Source organism: Zeugodacus cucurbitae, chromosome 6 (assembly GCF_028554725.1).
Source record: "Zeugodacus cucurbitae isolate PBARC_wt_2022May chromosome 6, idZeuCucr1.2, whole genome shotgun sequence".
In the NCBI taxonomy this organism is placed as follows: Eukaryota; Metazoa; Arthropoda; class Insecta; order Diptera; family Tephritidae; genus Zeugodacus; species Zeugodacus cucurbitae.
The window spans coordinates 28,740,918-28,747,165 of NC_071671.1; positions in this window are offsets into that span (position 1 = coordinate 28,740,918).

Here is a 6,248-nt window from a genome sequence, read left to right on the forward strand (position 1 = left end):
CGCTTTTCTTTAGTGAGTTAACCCACTTTTAGTAATTTTCAACCTAACCTTTCTATGGGAGGTGGGCGTGGTTATTATCCGATTTCTTTGATTTTTTGGACTGTATTAAGTGGCTAAAAAAAATGACTGCAGAAAGTTTGGTTTATATAGCTCTATTGGTTTGCCAGATATGTACAAAAAACGTAAATTTTATTTCCATAGCTTTATTTATGGCTTAGTTATGGCACTTTACGTGTTTTCTGTTATCGCCATTTTGTGGGCGTGGCAGTGGTACGATTTCGCTCATCTTCGAACTTAATCTTCTTATGGTGCGAAGGAACACGTGTTCCAAGTTTAATTAAGATATCTCAATTTTTACTCAAGTTACAGCTTGCACGGACGGACGGACAGACAGACATCCGGATTTGAAATTTACTCGTCACCCTGATCACTTTGGTATATATAACCTTATATCTAACTCGTTAAGTTTTAGGACTTACAAACAACCGTTATGTGGACAAAACTATAATACTCTCTTAGCAACTTTTGTTGCGAGAGTATAAAAATCGTTAATAAATTAATGAAAATAACTTTACAAGGTTGGATACAATTAATACGAAACAATTTTCATACAACAATATATAAAAAGATGTAACAAAATCACAAATTAATCTGCAAGACTTTTAATTTGGTACTGTATCCATATCAGACTATAAAGATAACTGTAAAAAATTTTCAGAGAAGCAATTGTAATAAAACATGTGGACATTTGATTTCGAAAAATGATTAATAAACAAGTAAGGAAAGGCTAAGTTCGGGTGCAACCGAACATTTTATACTCTCGAAATTTATTTAGAGATTTACCTATATTTTCGGTGAAAAATTACCCTTAGGCACTGAGTTCTTCATGTTTGATATAAGGGGCCTTGAAAAGTCATGGTTCGATTTTGACAATTTTTCCACAAGTGATGTCACAGCTCAAATACAGTATTTGTGTAAAGTTTTATCTCGCTATCTTTATCGGTTCCTTATGCATTCATTATAAAATGAACGAATCAGAAGGATTTAAAATTGAGTTATATGGGAAGTAGGCGTAGTTGTGAACCGATTTCGCCCATATTCCACCAGTGTCATCAGGGTGTCAAGAAAATATTATATACCGAATTCTGTCGAGTAGTTCTTGAGATATGGGTTTTGACCCATAAGTGGGCGACGCCACGCCCATTTTCCATTTTGTAAAAAAATCTCAGTTCAGCTTCCTTCTACCATTTCTTATGTAAAGTTTGGTGTTTGTGACGTTTCTCGTTAGTGAGTTAACCTACTTTTAGTAATTTTCAACCTAACTTTTGTATTGGAGGTGGGCGTGGTTGTTATCCGATTTCTTTCATTTTTGGAGTGTATAAGGAAACGGCTAAAAGAAACGACTGCGGAAAGTTTGGTTTATATAGCTTTATTGGTTTGCAAGATATATACATAAAACCTATTTGGGTGTGGGGTCACGCCCACTTTTCCAAACAAATTACATTCAAATGTGCCCCTTCCTAATGCGATCTTATGTTCCAAATTTTATTTTCATAACTTTATTTATGGCTTAGTTATAGCTCTTTATGTGTTTTTGGTGGGCGTGGCAGTGGTCCTATTCCGCCCATCTTCGAACTTAACCTTCTTATGGTGCCAAGGAACACGTGTTCCAAGTTTCATTAAGATATCTCAATTTTTACTCAAGTTACAGCTTGCACGGACGGACAGACGGACAGACGGATCCATCCGGATTTGAGCTTTACTCGTCACCCTGATCACTTTGGTATATATAACCCTATATCTAACTCGTTTAGTTTTAGGACTTACAAACAACCGTTATGTGGACAAAACAATAATACTCTCTTAGCAACTTTTGTTGCGAGAGCATAAAAATATTTTAAAAATGTAAAATGTCGGAAGAAAATCATGTCTGGCTCTTGTTTTTGCTCCCACACCAATTCATTATATGCATCCAATATTTGGGCATTATCAAAAAAACCTTTTACAGATGAGTTGCATAGCTCAAGCAAAGATTCTACTGTAAACATTATAATTCATGTTCTTTTTATCAGAAAAAAGTTGATTTTAAAATTTTATGTTTTTAATTTTTACTAATATGTGAAATGTAAAATTATTAAAAGTTATAACACGTTATTTTGCCAGCAGAAACGTAAAATAGCTTTGATATATCATTTATAATAACAATCGATTATTTAAAACAAATAAATCGACCATTTTTACATTTTTTGCACAAAGAATTTCACTTTAAACTCTTGTCGTCGTCTTTGTGTTCAGCACTTCGCCAATTCGCAATTGTAAATCACAAAATATGCTACACGTTCAATATTTATCTTGCGATCCACGATCCGCGATCTGGATTTGAAAATATTTAAATATTTTGTGATATGGATCGCGATCTATCAATATTGCATGCCAAAAGTTCAATAAATATCGCGGTACAGGAAATATCACAGAAATACTGAACGTGTAGCAGGCGCCAATTAAGCGACGGAAACTAAATAAGAGCAATTAACAATGAAGTTTTGAAATATATGGTTAAAAGAAAAAGGTACACAGATCTTCTTAGCTATGCAGGTTTTAACAATAGCTGTATTCGATTGGTCACTTCTCTGCTCGTTATCCTTACGCGCTGCTTGCTTGGTGAATATTTGACATTTGAAAACAACAACAAAGGCGCCTGGTACACGTTCAGTATTTAACGTGATATTTCCTATATCGCGATATTTATGAAACGCTTAGCATGCCAAATTGATGGATCACGATCCTTATCACAAAATATATCATTATTTTGAAATCCAGATAATTGATCGTGGATCGCGTGATAAATACTGAACGTGTAGCATATTTTGTGATTTACAAGCCCGAATTGGTGAAATACAATATTGCCAAAATTTTAAAATCAACTATATTATAATACAATGAACATGAATTATAATATTTACAGTTAAAACTTTGCAAGAGCCTTGCAACTCATCTGCTATGGGAGCAAAAACCAGAGCCAGGCATGATTTTATTCGGCTTTCTTCCGACATTTTATAAAAAATTGTACGAAATAATAAGCATATACATATTTTAAATATTATTTCTTGCGCAATAGAACCAGAATCGTATAAATATTAACGTAATATATATTGAACGTCCAGCAGTCGCGAAGTATTCATCCGCAAACCAAGAATGATAGAAGATAAGATTATGCCATTCGTTTACAGTTAGCATTTTTGGGTTTTAATTTCCTATTGAGTGACGCAATCACGGCCCCCAAACACGCGAGTAAAACAAAAAACGAAAGAAAAACTGATCAATTGCACGGTAGAACAAAACAATAAAACCAAAACAAAGAGCTGCAGCCAAGGCTAGTACTTAATTTTTATTTAAAATCCTTCGTGAAAAATGTATTAACTTGAAAAAGAAGTCCGCAATGGCGGAATTAAACAGCTATAGTACAAAGTCGTATATAAAGAGTTTTTTTTTCACTTTTCCAACCAACAAAAGAGCTGAAGAGGGAAGTGAGACGCATTTGCAGACAAAAAAAGAAAGAGGCCGAAATGCGTGAGTAATTCTCGAAAATGGTACGAAAAGATCCGGCGACTAACTGAAGGTCTCAAGACCGGAGCACACTCCTGTAGGACCCCAGAGGTGATCTAGTTGTTGATGACCAGACTATACTGTGTTTGTGGCGGGAACTGTGTAAGCTGACGTTGAGCAACACCAAAAGCCCCGTTAGGCTTGGGAAGGACCTTTGCAATCCGTTCGATACCAAACGAGGTTTCAGACAAGGTGACACGCTATCGTGTGACTTCTTTAACCCGATGCTGGAAAAAATAGTTCGAGCCGCAGAGCTAAACAGAGGAGGTACAATCTTCTATAAGTGAGTTCAGTTACTGTCGTGCGTCGATGATATCGATATCATTGGAAACAACACCCGCGCCGTTAGTTCTGCGTTTCGTCACCTGTCGACGCCTGTCGTCAAACAAACAGTCTGCATATTCGCGTCTTTTATCACACCAGCTAGACACCAGCATCAACATCGATAATAATGTCAGCCTTGAAATCCAACGCAGAATAACTCTTGCCAACAGGTGCTATTATGGAATGAATAGGCAATTGAAAAGTAAAGTCCTCTCTCGACGAACAAAAACTAAACTCTACAAGTCCCTCATCATTCCCATCCTACTTTGTGGTGGATGATACGGCACTAGGAGTTTTCGAGAGAAAGGTTTTGCGGAAGATGGGTCCCATAAACATTGGCAACGGCGAATACCGCGACGACATAGACATAGTCCAGGGAATAAAAAGACAGCGGCTAGGCCTGGCGCTGGCTTCGCCTTCTCACTTTAGCTCGCCTCCAAACGGATGTCTGTTAGCTACCCAGGGGATACTTGGTCTAAAACCGGAAGTCGTGAGCTGCTTGAGCCATATGCAAAAGAATCGTTCCTGGCCACTCCCAAGTGAATGGCAATCAGAAACTTTCCTCACTTGCGTGAACTTCTAATTTGACCCCATCCCCCACTTATATTTACCCTACTTATATTTATAAAATGTATATTATAAAGACGTGATGTAGCGTTTTCTAACTCAAGCACCCTCTCTTAAATTGGGGTTTTTCGGTGTGTGGTGATTTTTCTTAAACTTCTTAACAGTCATGGCTCCATAGAATATATATATTGGTCGCAAACCGTTAAGAATTTTCCCCAACTCCGCAACATTAAATCGGCCTTGGTATCGGCATCGGCTATATTAGCCAATTCTTAGCAGATTCTTTCTACTTCTGTCGGATTTCACTAAAATACATTTTTTAAAGCATAAAATTTGAATTTCTTTCATTTGACTAAACTTAAAATTCATCACGATGATAATTTAAGTCTTGTATAAAGAAATTCAATAATTTTGCATTAACACTAAATTTACCGACACATTTTATATGCATAACTATTTATTTCTACAGATGACGATCAAATGACCTCTTTTGAAATAAATCTTATACTATTTTGCAGTTGATTGTAATTAATACAAAATTTAGGATAAACAATAAATACAAAATAAATATCATATAATATAAAATAATTATTTTTCAAAGTCAAAAAAGCGGTCATTTAGTAGCGGTAGGTTTAGTGTTAAAGGATTTATTTAGGACTGCTAGAAAGATTCGATTTATGTCATATAACAACTTGTTTACAACTTGTTTGTTTAACAACTTGTTGAGATTTTGAAGGTAATGTCATAAAGCCACTATTATAGAAGCATTCGTAACTACAAGTCTCTATTTTTTAAAATTCGCCATAGACAGCTTCGATTCTTTCATGGACAAATTTATTAAGTAAACTAGTAGAATAGCAAAAGAAAAACAAATAACATCACAAAATATGTTAAACATCAGTTCATATGTAAATATGAAAATGTTTATTAATTCAATTAATATTCAAAACTAAATAAAAAAAACTAAAACCAAAGTGATGCATCCGTACAAGAAATACTAAACCAACTCCATGCTAGTTATAACACTCAACTATTTACATATTTGCTTTCAAATATTGATGCAAGACAAAACAAACACAGATGTTTTTGTATTGTGATGGCTGCTTTCACACGTTACAGATGTTTGAGAAAATTGTGAGCATTTGAGATTTTGAATTTTCGCCAGCATAAGGTAATCATCACAACATTCGAAACAACAATAGTGAGTGTGGTGATTTTTGTGGGGTCATGAAAATAGAGCTGTTATTTAGATTTAAGATTATAGACTTCAAAGAGCAGATTCGATTAGTAAAGATATATTGAAAAAAAATCGTCGCAGTTTGCCTCTTCAGAATATTTATACAATAAATTTTTATATATATTTGTACGGACTCCCTCACCTCTTGTTGTTCACATTCTCTCTCAAGAAAAAAGTAGGTCAAAATATTTATATTTTTCTGCTGCAACGGTTTGTTACTCGGTTGCGTTTTTTTGCTATAATGTTGTTATAGACTCGTTCGTTTTATCATACAACAATCTGTAGTTTTGTACATACATATTAATATATTTTTTCTTCCATAATATCGTTATTTTATTTACTGTGGCAGTAAATTTGGGGTTTGCGCTAAAATTGGCACTACTGCTTACTGCCACTGCGTCTATTTGAGAGCTACAACTTAAATACATTATTTCTATAATGACAGCTGATTACTGTCACTGCCACTGCTGCATTGTAATTTGGCTATATGGATAGTTGCAAATAACATCTATCT